This window comes from Triticum urartu, chromosome 6, assembly GCF_003073215.2.
Source record: "Triticum urartu cultivar G1812 chromosome 6, Tu2.1, whole genome shotgun sequence".
Taxonomy (NCBI): Eukaryota; Viridiplantae; Streptophyta; class Magnoliopsida; order Poales; family Poaceae; genus Triticum; species Triticum urartu.
In genome coordinates, this window is record NC_053027.1 from 189,893,110 (window position 1) to 189,912,353 (window position 19,244).

Below are 19,244 nucleotides of genomic sequence, written 5' to 3' on the forward strand. Positions count from 1 at the left end.
TGATGGCTCGGAGCCGGCTCCGGACAAGGTTGTCGCTAGCGCTGAAGGAAGTCCGCCGGTTCCCAATCCTGAGTACCTCTCGTGGGTGACGAGGGACCAGCACTGCTTGAGCTTTCTTCTATCAACTCTCTCCAACAACACCCTGTTGCAGGTGCTCTTCCTGCCGTCATCAGCGGCGGTGTGGAGCGCACTGGAGAGGACCTACGCGACCCGCTCTAGGGCGCACGTGATGCAACTCCACCGCCAGCTCGCCACCATCCAGAAGAGGGACATGACGATGGTGGACTACTTCACCAAGGTCAAGGGCCTCATTGACGCCTTCGCCGCCGCCGGAAAGTAGCTGTATGATGAGGATATTATCATCTATCTTCTGACCGGCCTCGACTCCAGCTATGATCCGCTCGTCACCTCGGTCACCACGAGGGCAGAGGCGATCTCCCTCAACGATCTGTACTCTCATCTGCTGAACTTTGAGATCCGTCATCAACACCACGATCACATCCTCCAGCTCCCTGGATCAGGCGGCTCCTCTGTGAACCACATCAGCCGCGGCGCTGGCGGCAACGGCAGTGGTGGCGGCGGTGCAGGTGGCAACCGCAACTGCAACCCTGGAGGCAACCGCAACCGCAACATAGGAGGTGGTGGCGGCGGTAAAGGCGGCAGCAACAACCGCAGCTGCGGTTCCCCGGGACACAACCACAACTGTGGTGACCCGAGCCACAACCACGGCCGTGCCTGTGGTGCTCCCAACTATGACAGGGCCGGCGGCAAGAGTGACACCATCTGTCAGCTCTGCAAGCGCCCCGGCCATGATGTCTTTGACTGCTACCGGCGCTTCGACCACTCCTTCATCCGCAAGGAGTGCTCCGCCAACAATGCCTCCACCAGCCAAGCATTTGATCCAGCGTGGTACCTTGATTCCGGGGCCACGGATCACATAACTGGCGATCTGGACAAGCTCACGATGCATGAGAGGTACACAGGCAAGGATCAAGTCCATGTAGCAAACGGATCAGGTATGCCAATTGCTCATGTTGGTTCATCTCAGATTCGTACGTTTCATAATCCATTGATCCTTCGCAATGTCCTCCATGTTCCTCAAGCTACACGAAACTTGCTTTCCACCGATAAACTCTCCAATGATAACAATGTATGTGTTGAAATTCACCCAACTTACTTTCTTGTTAAGGATCGGGCTTCGAAGAAGGTTCTTCTTCGAGGGGGCACTGATGGCGGCCTCTATCCCATCTCCGACGGCCATGGCAGGACACCACATGCTCTTTCTGCCGTCAAGCATACCCATACACGATGGCACTACCGTCTAGGCCATCCAGCTTCCCCGGTGGTGGATCAAGCACTTCATCGTCAAAAATTAGAATTTCTTCGTGAATCAAATAAAATAAAATCCTTGTTTGTGATGCCTGTCAACAGGGAAAGAGTCATCAGCTTCCGTTTTCTAGGTCAATAAGATCATCCTCCAAACCTATTGAACTTGTTTTCTCAGATGTATGGGGGCCTGCGTGCACCTCCTTTGGAGGTTTCAAATACTATGTTAATTTTATTGATGATTATAGTAAATTTACATGGGTCTATTGCCTTAAATCTCAAGCTGATGTTTATCGTGTTTTTCTCCAATTCCAAGTCCACGTTGAAAGACTACTCAACCACAAAATTATTTGCATGTAAACCGATTAGTGGGTGAGTATGAAAAGCTCAATTCTTTTTTTCGGCAGCTAGGCATAGAGCATCATGTCTCATGCCCCCACATTCATCAACAGAATGGCTCTGCCGAGCGCAAACATCGCCATGTAGTCGATGTTGGTTTTACACTTCTTGCACATGCATCTATGCCCCTTCGGTTTTGGGACAAGGCTTTCCTTACCGCTTGTTTTCTCATCAATCACTTACCCACCCGAAATATCAACAACACCACACCCCTTGAATGTTTGTTTGGAAAAACACCTGATTACAATTTTTTGCGCACGTTTGGCTCGGCATGTTAGCCATGTCTTCGTCCTTACAACAAGCATAAAATCCAATTTCGTTCAAACACTGTGAGTTTCTTGGGTACAACATGATGCACAAAGGGTACCGATGCCTCCATGTTTCCACTGGTCGGATCTACATCTCCCGGGATGTTATCTTCGATCAAAATATTTTCCCCTTTTCTACCGATACACCCAAACAAACTCCCTATGAATATCTTGAGCAAATCCTCGTTTTTCCCTTCCTCTATGGAACGTACGGAAACGAGTACTCAACATGCAGAAAATGGCGATATTTTACCCCCTAATGCTTGGACTAATCCGGCTTCCCAGCCTATTTTGTCGTTATTTCATGTGCATGATGATGACCCACAAGTATAGGGGATCTATCGTAGTCCTTTCGATAAGTAAAAGTGTCGAACCCAACGAGGAGCAAAAGGAAATGATAAGCGGTTTTCAGTAAGGTATTCTTTGCAAGCACTGAAATTATCGGTAACAGATAGTTTTGTGATAAGGTAATTGGTAACGAGTAGCAAGTAATAAAAGTAAATAAGGTGCAACAAGATGGCCCAATCCTTTTTGTAGCAAAGGACAAGCCTGGACAAACTCTTATATGAAGGAAAGCGCTCCCGAGGACACATGGGAATTATCGTCAAGCTAGTTTTCATCACGATCATATGATTCGCGTTCGGTACTTTGATAATTTGATGTGTGGGTGGACCGGTGCTTGGTTGCTGTCCTTACTTGGACAAGCATCCCACTTATGATTAACCCCTATTGCAAGCATCCGACCTAACCATAGCATGAAACATATGGATCCAAAACAGCCCCTTACGAAGCAACGCACAAACTAGGGTTTAAGCTTCTGTCACTCTAGCAACCCATCATCTACTTATTACTTCCCAATGCCTCCCTCTAGGCCCAAACAATGGTGAAGTGTCATGTAGTCGACGTTCACATAACACAACTAGAGGGATGACAACATACATTTCATCAAAATATCAAACGAATACCAAATTTAAATGACTACTAATAGCAAGACTTCTCCCATGTCCTCAGGAACAAATGTAACTACTCACAAAGCATATTCATGTTCATAATCAGAGGGGTATTAATATGCATAATGGATCTAAACATATGATCTTCCACCAAATAAACCAACTAGCATCAACTACAAGGAGTAATCAACACTACTAGCAACCCACAAGTACCAATCTGAGGTTTGGATACATGGATTGGATACAAGAGATGAACTAGGGTTTGAGATGAGATGGTGCTGGTGAAGATGTTGATGGAGATTGACCCCCTCCCGATGAGAGGATCGTTGGTGATGACAATGGTGATGATTTCCCCCTCCCGGAGGGAAGTTTCCCCGGCAGAACAGCTCCGACGGATCCCTAGATTGGTTCCGCCAAGGTTCCGCCTCGTGGCGGCGGAGTCTCGTCCTGAAAGCTTGCTTATGATTTTTTTTCCTTGACAAAAGACTCCATATAGCAGAAGATGGGCATCGGAGGGCCACCAAGGGGCCCACGAGGCAGGGGGCGCGCCCAGGGGGTAGGGCGCACCCCCCACCCTCGTGGCTGATGGGTGGTGTCGGTGTCAAAACCGGCGGATCTCGGGTAGGGGGTCCCGAACTGTGCGGCTAGGCCGGATGGTAACAGGAGGCAAGGGACACAAAGTTTTACCCAGGTTCGGGCCCTCTCGATGGAGGTAAAACCCTATGCCCTGCTTGATTAATATTGATGATATGGGTAGTACAAGAGTAGATCTACCACGAGATCGAGGAGGCTAAACCCTAGAAGCTAGCCTATGGTATGATTGTTGATGTGTATGTTGTCCTACGGACTAAAACCCTCCGGTTTATATAGACACTGGAGAGGGTTAGGGTTACACAAAGTCGGTTACAATGGTAGGAGATCTTCATATCCGTATCGCCAAGCTTGCCTTCCACGCCAAGGAAAGTCCCTTCCGGACATGGGACGGAGTCTTCAATCTTGCATCTTCATAGTCCAGGAGTCCGGCTGAAGGTATAGTCCGGCTATCCGAACACCCCCTAATCCAGGACTCCCTCAGTAGCCCCTGAACCAGGCTTCAATGATGACAAGTCTGGCGCGCAAATTGTCTTCGGCATTGCAAGGCGGGTTCCTCCTCCAAGTACTTCATAGAAGATTTTGAACACGAAGATAGTGTCCGACTCTGCAAAATAAGTTTCCACATATTGCCATAGAGAGAATAATATTTACACCAATCTAATCAGCTGACGTATTCCGTAGCGTGTCACACCACGGCCAAGCCTTTATCCGAGTCGTTTCATTATCCCACCTCAGCGCGTCATGCGAGGCGGTTTCCTTGGCACGTCTTGTTAAAGCAGAGATCGTGTCCCCTTATCCCGGGATTCTCATCAATATGGGCGTGGGTAACCCAACCGCGCCATTGATTACGGCACTTGGAGATAAGCGAGTTTTACCAGGCTGGTGGGGACATGTTGTCGCGTCCACCCATATAAGGGGATAAGGATCCACCTTTTCACCTACGCCTTCTTCCTCCTTCGCCTATCCATTCTTGCGCACTCGAGCTCCAGCGCCCAAGTCCGCACTCCCCACCTCAACCTTCTCCAGCCATGTCCGGAGCGGGAGGCAAGTGGATGGTCTCCTCCGTCACGGAGGGACACATCAAAAAGCTGAGGAAAGCCGGATACCTGTCTAACGACATCGTGTACCGGCTTCCCAAGAAGGGGCAGCTCATCCCCACCCCTAGGCCCCATGAGAGGGTGGTATTTCTCCCCCATTTCCTCCGCGGACTGGGCTTCCCTCTCCACCCATTTGTCCGGTGGCTCATGTTCTACTACGGCCTGGATTTCCACGATCTGGCCCCGAACTTCGTCCTCAACATCTCGGCGTTTATCGTCGTGTGCGAGGCCTTCCTCCGCATCCGCCCCCATTTCGGCCTATGGCTCAAGATTTTCAATGTCAAGCCGAAGGTGGTGCGCGGCAACCAGGCGGAGTGCGGAGGCGCCATGGTGGGCAAGATGGCCAACATCCTCTGGCTCGAGGGCTCCTTTGTGGAGACCCTCAAGGGGTGGCAATCGGGGTGGTTTTACATCACCGAGCCGCACGACACCGAATGGGTCGCACCCCCTGAGTTTTGATCCGGACCCCCTACGCGGCTCACCTCCTGGAAGGAGACGGGCCTATCGTGGGGTAAGAAGGGAGAGCTGACTGGACTCCAAACATGCGTCCAAACCCTGGTGGACAAGAAGCTCAAACTTGTCAACGTAGTCCAGGTTATGCTCATCTGCTTGATCCTCCCGTGTCAATAACGGGCTTTCAACCTATGGGAGTTTGACCCGGCGCGGCACCAAACTCTGAGCAGGCTCTTCGACACAACGTACGAAGATGCCTGGAAGGTGCTTTTCAAGGGCGCCGAGGCTCCCGCATCCGCTACCGAGGATCGCGGATTTAGTGCGCAGTGTCATGCTCTCGCGGTAAGCTGTTTTTTCCCTTTACAGGGTATCAGTTTTTCATAGTTTGACTCCACGCGGGATCTAAACTCCCTTACCTTTGAAAGGATTGGCAGGTGACATCCAGAAAGATCAACTGTCCGGCTCCTTTGCCCGAAGGCCCAGCGGACGCTCACTTGGCGAAGCTGCTGGTTCCTGCACCCTATGTGGTGTCGGAGAAGAAGGCCACAAAAAAGGCCGCGGGGACTCGAAAGAGTGCCCAGCGCCAGGAGGTGTCGGATCCCTCATCCGACGGTTCCGAGGCGCATTCCTCCCGTGAAGATGAGGAGGAAGAAGAAGAGACCTCTCCCCCTCCAGCGGGGGAAGAGAAGAAAAGGAAGGCCACCCTCTCTGGGGAGGCCGGAGGGTCCAAGAAGGGGAAAACCCTTCCTCCGGACTGCTCCACCGAAGCCGACGGTGGCGGAGAGGAGTGGCAGCCCAGGGCCAAGCCCCTGGCAAAATCGTGAGTATCCGGATACCAGAGTAATTCATAGTATTCGTTTATTGCACAGCTTTCCCTTACATCGAATATGTTTATGCAGCCCACCCAAAGACCGGCTCGACACATCGTCGAGCGGCTCACTGGACTCGTCGGATGTGAACTCGCTTCCGACGGCTTCCTCCCCCGCCCTACGGACGACACCAAAGTGTTGTCCCAACAGGTTCCAAGCCGGGAGGAGGTGGTCCTGGGTCGCCGCAAGGCGACCTCCCGGACTCCAGGAGTAAAGGGGATGAAACCCCTCAGGGCTCCAAGTCCGGCTCTAGGCCGGACACCCTCCGGAACCTTCAGAGGTTCCAGAGTCCGGCGGGGGACCTCCTTCCAAGAGGAGCAAGTCCACTATGCCGCTGGCCCCGTCCAACCGGAGGCGCCGGACAATATGTTGGAGGCGCTCCAAGGCGCCTCCATCGACGAGGAGCACCGCACTATTATGAGTGCGGTGGTCCAGAAGGTTCAGTACGCCAAGAGCGGACTGACTGAAGCTTGTACTAGCCTTTTAACAGGCTTTGAGGTAAGTAAAGAATGTGTAAATAATATTACCGCATAGACAGTAGCCCCTGATGCTCTGTTTGGCGTTCGGGAGGAAAAGCCGAATAGAGGATCAAATAAAATTCGCAGGAGTCTAACAAAAATGAGTCAATATGCATGTGCAGGCTTCTCTGCTTGCGTCCGTCGCACTGACTGCGGAAGTGGACACGCTAAAGCAGAACCTCGAGCGGTCCGAGCAAGAGCTCGGGCGTGCAAAGAAGCAGCTCGAGGACAATGAAGGTGAGAAATACCTTGTTTTTAAATATATATATATAAAAAGGTGCAATTGCAAAGAATGACAGGATAATCGTGGCTATTGTAGGGGCCACGTCTGAAGTGGCGACCCTTAAGAAAACGTTGGTCGAGGCCGAGAAGAGGGCAGCCTTGGAGCGCACCGAGCGGGAGAAGTATGAGGCCGAGGTTGGCAAGGTGCGGCAAGAGCTCTAGGCTCTCATGGAAAAACATGAGAGCTTGGAGCTTGACTCAAAGACGCGAGCGTCCGAGCTTGCGGTGGCTATTGAAAATGCCAAGTCTGCCAAGGCCGAATCCCAGAAGACCCTCCAGGAGTTGGATGAGGTGAAGAAGATAGCGGCGGGTAAGGCATTCTTTATGTAAAGCAAACACATAAACGTGAGTTACTTGTTACTTACCCGAATCCGGAGCTCTCCAGGAGCGTTTGCAGATCTTCCCCGGAGTGTGTCCGATGCCACCGCATTCTATCGAGCCGAGGAGGGCAGCTCAACGAAGAAGGTGTTCTGGTCTCAGTACGCTGAGGCCGGACACCCCGTGCCCCTAAGCGACCAGCTGAAGCAACTGTCGAGCTCCACAAGGCGGCCGAATAGGCCATGAAGGGCCTCATTGTTCGGCTGTGGCCAAGAGGGGCTCTGCCTGGGAGCTATTTCGGGCTGGTGCGGCGACTGGTGGAGGCCTGTCCAAGGCTCGAAGTCATCAAGCGCTCCGTCTGCATTGAGGGTGCCCGTACGGCCCTTGCCCGTGCTAAGGTGCACTGGGGAAAGCTGGATGCTGAGAAGCTTGTGAAGGACGGGCCACCGCTGGGGAAAGAGCATCGCAAGCCCGAGAATTACTATAAGGATGTTCTGAAGGGTGCCTGCCTTGTGGCGGATGAATGTTCTAGGGATGTAATTTTTGAGTGAAACTTGCTCGTTTTGTCCTGTGCGCTGAAAACTTGTTTATATGCGCTAAGCAATGCTATTGGAATTTAAAATATTACCTTCTGTGCGGCTGTTTATCAATTCTGAGAGATGGCGAGTCGTCGTCTTCTGCCCCCGTGCCGCTAGTGCTGGGGTGTTCGGGGATAAACCTGAGCGCTCTTTTTCCCATGTTTGGGTCCTTCGAGGGAGGCGCTCAGCCCAATGAATAAGGCAATCGGACTATAATGCGTGAACACTCTCACTTAGCCATAGAATTCTATAATTTTAAATTTCAGCGAAGCCCCTGGTATTCGGAAGACCGAGTTCAGGGCGCTATCCACGCCTTGGCCGGACAGAGCCGGCTCCTCGCCCTAAGCGGCATAAGTCTTTAGGGACTCGAAAAAACCTCTCGAACAGCAACCAGCTCTCGCTTCATCATGACAGTCAGTTTTAGCTTTCTCCACTGAGGTGCTCGACCCAGCTCAACTGGGGCACAATCGCAGTGGTTCTCTTAGTGCTACCTTAGCCGATATAGCGGAACGTAAGGCACCAAAACATAGGAGCCGGGCAAACCCAACTATTGACCCAAGACATGATTCGGAGCCGATGCATATAATGCTATAAGTTCGAGGTGCCGCACTTGTTAAAGTGTTCGGACTTCTCACACCATATTGAGGGGTACTAAAGCCCCTGGCGTATTTTGGCCGTACCAACGTGTACGGGTGCAACATGTCGTTAAGGAACATATATAAAGAAAAAAGGTAATGCAAAAATAGACGAAAGCTATGCATTGTTTATTAAAAAAGGGGTGCGATCAAGGCAGAACGATACAAGTAATGCGATAAGTGGAAGGTTGGACTAGTTTACATGTCCGTTCCAGGGGCAAGCTGCGGAATAGTATGCGGAACGGGTATACTGCTCGTGATAGAGACCACCTGGGAGTTCCATAATGCGGCGTGGCTTGTCCGCTTCCCTGGTTCTTGCATCGTTTGTGCGGCAATTGAACTGCCGAACAGGCCTTCCGAACGATGGAGTCCTCAAAGTAAGAGAAAATTTAAAAAAATCGGCAGCCCCTGGTACGGTTTAAGCCGTGTTTTGGGCGTGCCGTGATGGTGCCCCTCCCCCTGTGCCCATGGTATCTCTAGAGCGTAGTTATGTACGAGAAGTACTAGCGTCGCCTTTTTGCGAGGGTTGGGGTTGGGGCCGCGTTGCTACGCCTGCTCAGATCGTGCCAGGCGGTCTTGTTGTAGGTTACTCCGGGCGCGCTTGACGGTGTCCGGTCGTTTAGTGGCCGGACTGGAGAACTGTCAGGAGAGGCTGCTTTGTACTTCCGCTGCAAGGGCCGCTGTGTGCTCCTCCGTTCGGAGGGAGCGTTCGGTGTTTCCATTGACCGTAATTACTCCTTGAGGGCCTAGCATCTTGAGCTTAAGGTATGCGTAGTGCGGTACCGCATTGAACTTAGCGAATGCGGTTCGCCCGAGCAGTGCATGATAACCAATGCGAAATGGGACTATGTCAAAGATTAACTCCTCGCTTCGGAAATTATCCGGAGATCCGAAGACCACTTCAAGTGTGACTGAGCCTGTACAGTTGGCCTCTATATCTGGTATTACACCTTTAAAGGTAGTTTTGGTGGGCTTAATCCTCGAGGGATCTATGCCCATTTTCCGCACTGTATCCTGGTAAAGCAGGTTCAGGCTGCTGCCGCCGTCCATAAGGACTCTAGTGAGATGAAATCCGTCAATAATTGGGTCTAGAACCAATGCGGCGAATCCACCATGACGGATGCTAGTGGGATGGTCCCTTTGATCAAAGGTGATCGGGCAGGACGACCATGGGTTGAACTTTGGGGCGTCTGGCTCTACCGCGTATACGTCCCTTAACGCGCGCTTCCGCTCCCTTTTGGGGACGTGGGTTGCATATCTCATGTTCACCGTCCGCACTTGTGGGGGAAAACCCTTCTGTCCACTGTTGTTCGGCGGCCGGGGCTCCTCGTCGTCATCGCTATGCAGCCCCTTGTCTTCGTTTTCGGTGTTTAACTTGCCTGCCTGCTTGAACACCCAACAATCCCTGTTGGTGTGATTGGCTGGCTTTTCGGGGGTGCCATGTATCTGGCACAAGCGGTCGAGTATTCGGTCCAAACTGGACGGGCCCCTAGGATTCCTTTTGAATGGCTTTTTCCTCTGACCGGATTTAGAGCCTCTGAATCCGGCATTAACTGTCGTATCCTCAGCATTGTCACCGTTAATGCGGCGCTTCTGCTTGTTGCGACGCGACCTGCCACTACTGTCCCTGGTGTCTGAATTACCAGGGTTCTTGGTCATATTGTTGCTACGAGCAAGCCACCTGTCTTCTCCCGCGCAAAAGCGGGTCATGAGTGTCGTGAGTGCTGCCATAGATTTCGGCTTTTCCTGTCCAAGGTGCCGGGCCAGCCACTCGTCACGGATATTGTGCTTGAAGGCTGCTAGGGCCTCAGCGTCCGGACAGTCGACTATTTGATTTTTCTTTGTTAGGAACCGTGTCCAGAATTGCCTGGCCGATTCCTCTGGCTGCTGAATTACGTGACTTAGGTCATCGGCGCTTGGGGTCGCACATAAGTGCCCTAGAAATTGTCGAGGAATGCGGCTTCCAGGTCCTCCCAACAACTGATTGATCCTGTTGGCAAGCTGTTAAGCCAATGCCGAGCTGGTCCTTTAAGCTTGAGTGGGAGGTATTTGATGGCGTGGAAATCATCGCCGCGGGCCATGTGGATATGAAGGAGATAATCCTCGATCCATACCGCAGGATCTGTTGTGCCATCATATGATTCGATGTTTACGGGTTTTGAAACCCTCGGGGATTTGATGATCCATTATTTCGTCTGTAAAGCAGAGTGGGTGTGCGGCGCCTCTATACTGGGCTATATCATGACGTAGCTCCAATGAGCCTTGTCTACTGTGTTCGGCCCTGCCGAATTTGTGGCCGGCATGATGGTTACCGTCTCGAGCCGTGGGGCGCCCACGCGATCCGTAGATCGATCTTGTTTGCCTTCCCTTGTCATCCAACATGTCTCGTAAGTCCGGTGCATATTCCGGTGCCTTGGTACGGGGTGCGGCTTAGGTGGATGAAAGCACAAGTGCTCCCTAGGTGGTTTTGATAATTGATGACAACATATCTTTTGTTGGACTAACATTTCTATCTAGCATGTTTCAGATAAGTTCAACAATGGAGTGGCATGGACTAAAGGTTGTGGGAACTCCTTCAAGATGCTAAGGACAAAGGATTAGCTAAAGCTTAAAGCTCAAGACTCCTCATTTTACATTTTAGTGATCCAAGATCACATTGAGTCCATAGGAAAAGCCAATACTATCAAGGAGGGATGAGGTGTTGCTTAATGAGCCTCTTGCTTCATGTGCTTAATGATATGCTCCAAAATCCTCAGGTACTTTCCTACTTCCACAAATGACCTAAACCCTAAGCCAAACTCGGTCATACCGATTCTTCCTATCCGGCGCCACCGAGTTTCACTTGTCATAAGCCACTGCCAAACCCTAATCAGTTCGGTCTCACCGATGGGATCTCGGTCTCACCGAGATGGGCTTGCAAACTCTCTGTTACCCATTGCAATATTCTCGGTCCCACCGAGATATGCAATCGGTCCCACCGAGTTTGCTTGACCAAATCTCAGTTTCACTTATTACCCAAATCGGTCCCACCGAGTTTGAGTAATCGGTCAAACCGAGTTTTGGATTTACCCTAACCCTAGCACATCAGTCCCACCGAGTTGATCCAGTCGGTCCCATCGAAATCTCTAATGGTCACTAGGTTTACCTTTTCGGTCCGACCGAGTTTGTTGATTCAGTCCCACCGAGATTGGAAAACTGTGTGTAACGGTTGGATTTTGTGTGGAGGCTATATATACCCCTCCACCTCCTCTTCATTCGTGGAGAGAGAAATCAGACTAAGCCTACACTTCCAGCATCCTATCTCTGAGAGAGAACCACCTACTCATGTGTTGAGACCAAGATATTCCATTCCTACCATATGAATCTTGATCTCTAGCCTTCCCCAAGTTGCTTTCCACTCAAATCTTCTTTCCACCAAATCCAAATCCTATGAGAGAGAGTTGAGTGTTGGGGAGACTATCATTTGAAGCACAAGAGCAAGGAGTTCATTACCTACACACCATTTGTTACTTCTTGGAGAGTGGTGTCTCCTAGATTGGCTAGGTGTCACTTGGGAGCCTCCGACAAGATTGTGGAGTTGAACCAAGGAGTTTGTAAGGGCAAGGAGATCGCCTACTTCGTGAAGATCTACCGCTAGTGAGGCAAGTCCTTTGTGGGCGATGGCCATGCTGGGATAGACAAGGTTGCTACTTCGTGGACCCTTTGTGGGTGGTTGCTTCTTCATGGACCCTTCGTGGGTGGAGCCCTTTGTGGACTCGCGCAACCGTTACCCTTTGTGGGTGGAGCCCTCCGTGGACTCGCGCAACCGTTACCCTTCGTGGGTTGAAGTCTCCATCAACGTGGATGTAGGATAGCACCACCTATCCGAACCACGGGAAAAACATCCGTGTCTCCAATTGCGTTTGAATTCTCCAAACCCTTCCCCTTACATTCTTGCAAGTTGCATGATTTACATTCCGCTGCTCATATACTCTTTGCATGCTTGCTTGATATGTATTATGTATGTTGAAATTGTGCCTAAAACTCCACTTAAATCAAAAAGCCATAAAAATTGCAACTTTAGCACTAAGTGTCTAATCACCCCCCTCTAGACACATCTACTTCTAGATCCTACAGTGGAGGGCCGAAAGGCCTCTCTGTCGCGGCCACGAGGTGGTCGGTCGGCCGCATAAAGTGCTTCCTCCTCTAATCGGGGTAGCAACCTGTGCTTTGGGTAGCTCTTGGAGGGGCGTTCGAGTTTATGCTCTTCGGCCGCAAGGACTTCAGTACATCTGTCGACTAGCAAATCTTGATCAGCTCTAAGCTGTTGCTGTTTTTTCTTGAGGCTTCTTGCTGTGGCCATAAGCCTGCGTTGAAAACGCTCTTGCTCGACGGGATCCTCTGGCACGACGAATTCGTCGTCGTCGAGGCTTGCCTCGTCTTCGGAGGGAGGCATATAATTATCGTCCTCGACCTCTCTGTCCGCCGCTCTCTCATGAGGGCTGGTTTCTCCATCCTCCTGTGCTAAATCTTGCTGGAGGGGGTTTTCTTCGGTGCTTTCCGGAGTATTATTATCTCCCGTGCTGGAATCACCGTGTTTGTTTTGGCGGGATTTTGAGCGGCGCCGCTGACGCCGGCGCTTAGGCTGTTTCTTGGAGGGGTCATCCTCCGCTGTTCCATCGCCATCTCCCTCTTTTGGGGTGTCCACCATGTATATGTCATACGACGAGGTGGCTTTCCAGGTCCTAGTAGGCGCTGGTTCTTCATCATCTCCTTCATCGGCGTCCATATCGTCGATGTCTTCGGAGTCGAAGTCGAGCATGTCGGTTAAGTCGTCGACAGTGGCTACAAAGTGGGTGGTGGGTGGGCTTTGAATTTCTTCATCGTCCGTACCCCAACCTTGCTGACCATAGTCCGGCCAGGGCTCTCCTGATAAAGAGAGAGACTTCAGTGACTTTAGGATATCGCCGAGAGGCGAGTGCTGAAAGATGTCCGCGGCAGTGAACTCCATGACGGCGACTAATCGGATTCGATCGGTAGGGGCGCGGAGGGTTCGGAGTCCGGAGAGGAGTCCGGCTCCCTGGAGTCACGAGTCTCGCAGAGTACAAGGCTGGTGTTCGGCTCAATCGCCGTTAGGGTCGCAGCCCCCAAGGTGGCGTCCAACCGCCCATCCTCGATCGGCGCAGTTGGCTCCGAATTAGGGGTCGGAGCTGACGCAGGTGCGGCCTCCAGGGCACTGTTCGGCGGCAGAGCTAAATCATGCTCGTCGTGACAGAGCGGCGCGCTCGGCAGTGGCTCGAATCCGTCGAAGATCAAGTCTCCGCGGATGTCAGCCGTGTAGTTTAAACTTCCAAATCTGACCTGACGGCCAGGGGCGTAGCTTTCGATCTGCTCCAGACGGCCAAGCGAATTGGCCCGCAGTGCAAAGCCGCCGAAGACAAAGATCTGTCCGGGGAGGAAGGTCTCACCCTGGACTGCATCGCTATTGATGATCGTAGGAGCCATCGAGCCAGACGGCGACGACACAGAGGAACTCTCAATGAAAGCACCAATGTCGGTGTCAAAACCGGCGAATCTCGGGTAGGGGGTCCCGAACTGTGCGTCTAGGCCGGATGGTAACAGGAGGCAAGGGACACAAAGTTTTACCCAGGTTCGGGCCCTCTCGATGGAGGTAAAACCCTATGTCCTGCTTGATTAATATTGATGATATGGGTAGTACAAGAGTAGATCTACCATGAGATCGAGGAGGCTAAACCCTAGAAGCTAGCCTATGGTATGATTGTTGATGTGTACGTTGTCCTACAGACTAAAACCCTCCGGTTTATATAGACACCGGAGAGGGTTAGGGTTACACAAAGTCGGTTACAATGGTAGGAGATCTTCATATCTGTATCGCCAAGCTTGCCTTCCACGCCAAGGAAAGTCCCTTCCGGACACGGGACAGAGTTTTCAATCTTGTATATTCATAGTCCAGGAGTCCGGCTGAAGGTATAGTCCGGCTATCCGAACACCCCCTAATCCAGGACTCCCCCAGGTAGCCCCCCTCTGGTACTTCTTGCGCTCAGTATTTTTTATATATTCTGAAAAGTGCTCCCATGAAGTTTCAGGACTTTTGGAGATGTGCAGAATAGGTCTCTAATATTTGCTCCTTTTCCAGCCCAGAATCCCAGCTGCCGGCATTCTCCCTCTTCATGTAAACCTTGTAAAATAAGAGAGAATAGGCATAAGTATTGTGACATAATGTGTAATAACAGCCCATAATGCAATAAATATCGATATAAAAGCATGATGCAAAATGGACGTATCAACTCCCCCAAGCTTAAACCTCGCTTGTCCTCAAGCGAAAGACGAAATCGAAAAATATGTCCACATGTTTGGAGATAGAGGTGTCGATAAAAATAAAATACGGACATGAGGGCATAATGATCATTCTTAGAGCAGCAACATATATATATATATATATATATTGTCATATGATCTCTTATGCTAAAGTAACAATTCAATCACAATTTCAAGTATGAATCATAAACTTCATTGAGAACCAACAAACTCTAATCTCAGTCATTGAGGCAATTGCAATTTATCATAACATAGGAAAGAGTCAATATAAGAGCTTTTCAGCAAGTCCACATACTCAACCATCTTTTAGTCTTTCAATTGCTAACACTCACGCAATATTTATGGGTATGAAGTTTTAATCGGACACAGAGAAAGATAGGGGCTTATAGTTTTGCCTCCCAACGTTTTACCTCAAGGGTAATGTCAACCATAATAGTTCATGAAAACTCACATCCAATTAGCTATATATATCTGGATCTTTCCAATACATTGTGCTTGCCAAAGGATAATATGTAAAAGGAAAGGTGAAGATCACCATGACTCTTATATAAGGTAGAAGATAAAAGTAAAAGATAGGCCCTTCGCAGAGGGAAGCAGAGGTTGTCATGCGCTTTTATGGTTGGATGCACAAAATCTTAATGCAAAAGAGCGTCACTGTATATTTCCACTTGTGATATGTACCTTTATTATGCAGTCCGTCGTTTTTATTTCTTCCATATCACAAGATCGTATAAATATTATTTTCTCCCACACTAATAAGTCATACATATTTAGAGAGCAATTTTTATTGCTTGCACCGATGACAACTTACTTGAAGGATCTTACTCAATCCATAGGTAGATATGGTGGACTCTCATGGCAAAACTGGGTTTAGGGATATTTGGAAGCACAAGTAGTATCTCTACTTGGTGCAGAGAAATTGTCTAGCATGAGAGGGAAAGGCAAGCTCAACATGTTGGATGATCCATGACAATATAATTTATCTCAGATGTAAGAAAACATAACCCATTACATTGTCTTCCTTGTCCAACGTTAACTCTTTAGCATATCATACTTTAATGATTGCTCACAATCATAAAAGATGTCCAAGATAGTATATTTATATGTGAACCTCTCTTTCTTTATTACTTCCTACTAATTGCAACGATGACCAAAACTATGTTTGTCAACTCTCAACAACTTTTATTCATTATACTCTTTATATGTGAGCTCATTACTCTCCATAAGATCCATATGATCTCTTTATTTCTTTTTATTTCTTCTCTTTTATTTTATTTAATTCCCTCAAGATCATAGCAAAATAATCAAGCCCTTGACTCAACACTAGTCTTTATTATATAGCTCACGGACTCGATTACATAGAGGGATCATAAAGCAAAACTCACAACTAGATCATACTAAAAATTTATTCTACTAGATCAAGATATTATCAAAAGGATCGAACTAAGAAAAATGGTAAAGATAAAAGTGATGGTGATACGATACCGAGGCACTCCCCCAAGCTTGGCAGTTGCCAAGGGGAGTGCCCATACCAGATACTCAATTCTTCTTTGTTGGTGAAGAAGGTGATGGTTTTGTTGATGGCGTAGGCTTCTTCCTTTATTTGCGCTTGAGGACAGAATTTTGATCCCTCAGGTCATCAATCTCCTGCTCCAGGCTTAATATATTTTTGCATAATTCCTGCTTGTTTTCCTGCAAGAGGCGAAAAGGGATAAACTCGTTCTTAAGTTTCTTTGCTCTATCAGGGAGGCTTGACTTTTTGAACTCCACATGCATGTCCCCAGGTTGAGGTAATGTGACTTCATCTTCAGATGAGCTCGTCTCCTCCTTTCCCTTGGGTTCATAGTCCTCTTCTTCTTCCGTAGTCCAATCAAAATGCTCCACATCCCCATAAACCTTAGGATCTGCAAGGTAATCAGCCACATAGCTTTCTCCTTCCGAATCCTGGGACGACATGTTGCTCTAATCTACAGCAGGACAGCTCGAGACAAAGACAGGAGATATTTGCGTGATACGATGGTCAAAACCTTCGAGAGATTATATAATGAATTTTTACCGACTAAAAGAAGTATCATACAAGAAAACAGAGTCCGGAAAGCGCACGAGGTGCCCACGAGGCAGGGGGCGCACCTAGGGGGGTAGGGCACGCCCTCCACCCTCGTGGAAGCCTTGTGTCCTTTCCGGTCTGCTTCTTATTTTCCTATTTTTTCTAAATATTCCAAAACGGAGAAAATTACCATTAGAACTGTTTTGGAGTCGGTTTACTTACCGTACCACGTACCTATTCCATTTCGGAGTCTGAAACGTTTCGGAAAGTGTCCCTTATGTATTCCTCCGGGGTTACGGTTTCAATAACATTAGTTTCAACATTTATGGGATTACCTGAGATATAATGTTTGATTCTTTGACCATTTACCACCTTCGGATTTGTGCCTTCGAAGTTGTTGATTTTTATGGCACCAGAACGATAGATTCCTCGATAACGTAAGGACCTTCCCATTTAGAGAGAAGTTTTCCTGCAAAAAATCTTAAACGAGAGTTGTATAGCAATACATAATCACCTACATTGAGCTCACGCTTTTGTATCCTTTTATCATGCCATCTTTTAACTTTTTCTTTAAACAGCTTGGCATTTTCTCACTTCATCAAGTGAGCTAATGTCAAAAAGCCTCTTCTCACCAGCAAGTTTGAAGTCATAGTTGAGCTCTTTAATAGCCCAATATGCCTTATGTTCTAATTCAATAGGTAAGTGACATGCTTTGCCATAAACCATTTTATACGGAGACATACTCATGGGATTTTATATGCAGTTCTATAAGCCCATAATGCATCATCAAGTTTCTTGGACCAATTCTTTCTAGATCTGTTAACAATCTTTTGCAAAATTAATTTGAGCTCTCTATTACTTAATTCTACTTGACCACTAGACTATGGGTGATAAGGAGATGCAATTCTACGATTAACATCATACTTAGCAAGCATTTTACGAAAGGCACCATGAATAAAGTGTGAACCACCATCAGTCCTTAAATATCTAGGGACTCCAAACCTTGGAAAAATAACTTCTTTAAGAATCTTAATAGAGGTGTTATGATCAACACTACTAGTTGGAATAGCTTCTACCCACTTAGTAACATAATCAACAACAACTAAAATATGTGTATACCCATTAGAGGAAGGAAATGGTCCCATATAACCAAAGCCCCAAACATCAAATGGTTCAATAACAAGTGAATAGTTCATAGGCATTTCTTGACGTCTACTAATATTACCAATTCTTTGACATTCATCACAAGACAAGACAAACTTACGGGCATCCTTGAAGAGAGTAGGCTAATAAAAACCGGATTGCAATACCTTATGTGCGGTTTTATCTCCAGCATGGTGTCCTCCATAAGCCTCGGAGTGACACTTGCATAGGATCTTTTCCTATTCATGCTCAGGTACACAACATCTAATAATACCATCCACTCCTTCTTTATAAAGATGTGGGTCATCCCAAAAGTAATGTCTCAAATCATAGAAGAACTTTTTCTTTTGCTGGTATGTGAAACTAGGTGGTATAAATTTAGCAACAATATAATTAGCATAATCAGCATACCATGGAGCAGTACGAGAAGCATTTATGACATTTAATTGTTCATCAGAAAAGCTATCATCAATAGGTAGTTGGTCATCAAGAACATTTTCTAACCTAGACAAGTTGTCTGCAACGGGGTTCTCAGCTCCCTTTCTATCAATAATATGCAAATCAAATTCTTGTAGCAAGAGAACCTATCTAATAAGTCTAGGTTTAACATCTTTCTTTTCCATAAGATATTTAATAGCAGCATGATCAGTGTGAATAGTTACTTTAGAATCAACAATATAAGGTCTGAACTTATAACAAGCAAATACAATTGCTAAAAATTCTTTTTCAGTAGTAGCATAATTTCTTTGAGCATTGTCTAGGGTTTTACTAGCATATTGAATAACGTTTAATTTATTATCAACTCTTTGCCCTAGAACAACACCTACAGCATAATCACTAGCATCGCACATAATTTGAAAGGGTAAATTCCAATCAGGTGGCTGAACAATAGGTGCAGAAATCAATGCTTTCTTAAGTATTTCAAATGCTTCTACACAATCATCATCAAAGACGAAAGGAATATCTTTTTGTAATAGATTAGTCAGAGGCCGAGAAATTTTTGAGAAGTCCTTAATGAACCTCCTATAAAAACCGGCGTGATCGAGGAAGATTCTTATACCTTTAATGTCCTTGGGACATGGCATCTTTTCAATAGCATCAACTTTAGCCTTGTCAACTTCAATACCTCTTTCAGATATTTTATGCCTCAAGACAATACCTTCATTAACCATAAAGTGGCATTTCTCCCAATTGAGAACAAGATTAGTTTCTTCACATCTCTACAAAACTCGATCAAGGTTGCTCAAGCAATCATCAAAAGTGGATCCATAAACGGAGAAATCATCCATGAATACATCACAAATATTTTCACAAAAGTCAGAGAATATAGCCATCGTGCATCTTTGAAAGGTAGCAGGTGCATTACATAACCCAAAAGGTATACGTCTATAAGCAAAAGTACCGAAAGG

At 47.8% G+C, this 19,244-nt stretch overlaps 1 pseudogene; it reads left to right on the forward strand.

Annotated features, from left to right (window-relative positions):
- The first annotated feature begins 337 nt into the window (after positions 1-337).
- LOC125517757 lies at positions 338-476 on the forward strand (annotated as a pseudogene).
- Positions 477-19,244: the final 18,768 nt, after the last annotated feature.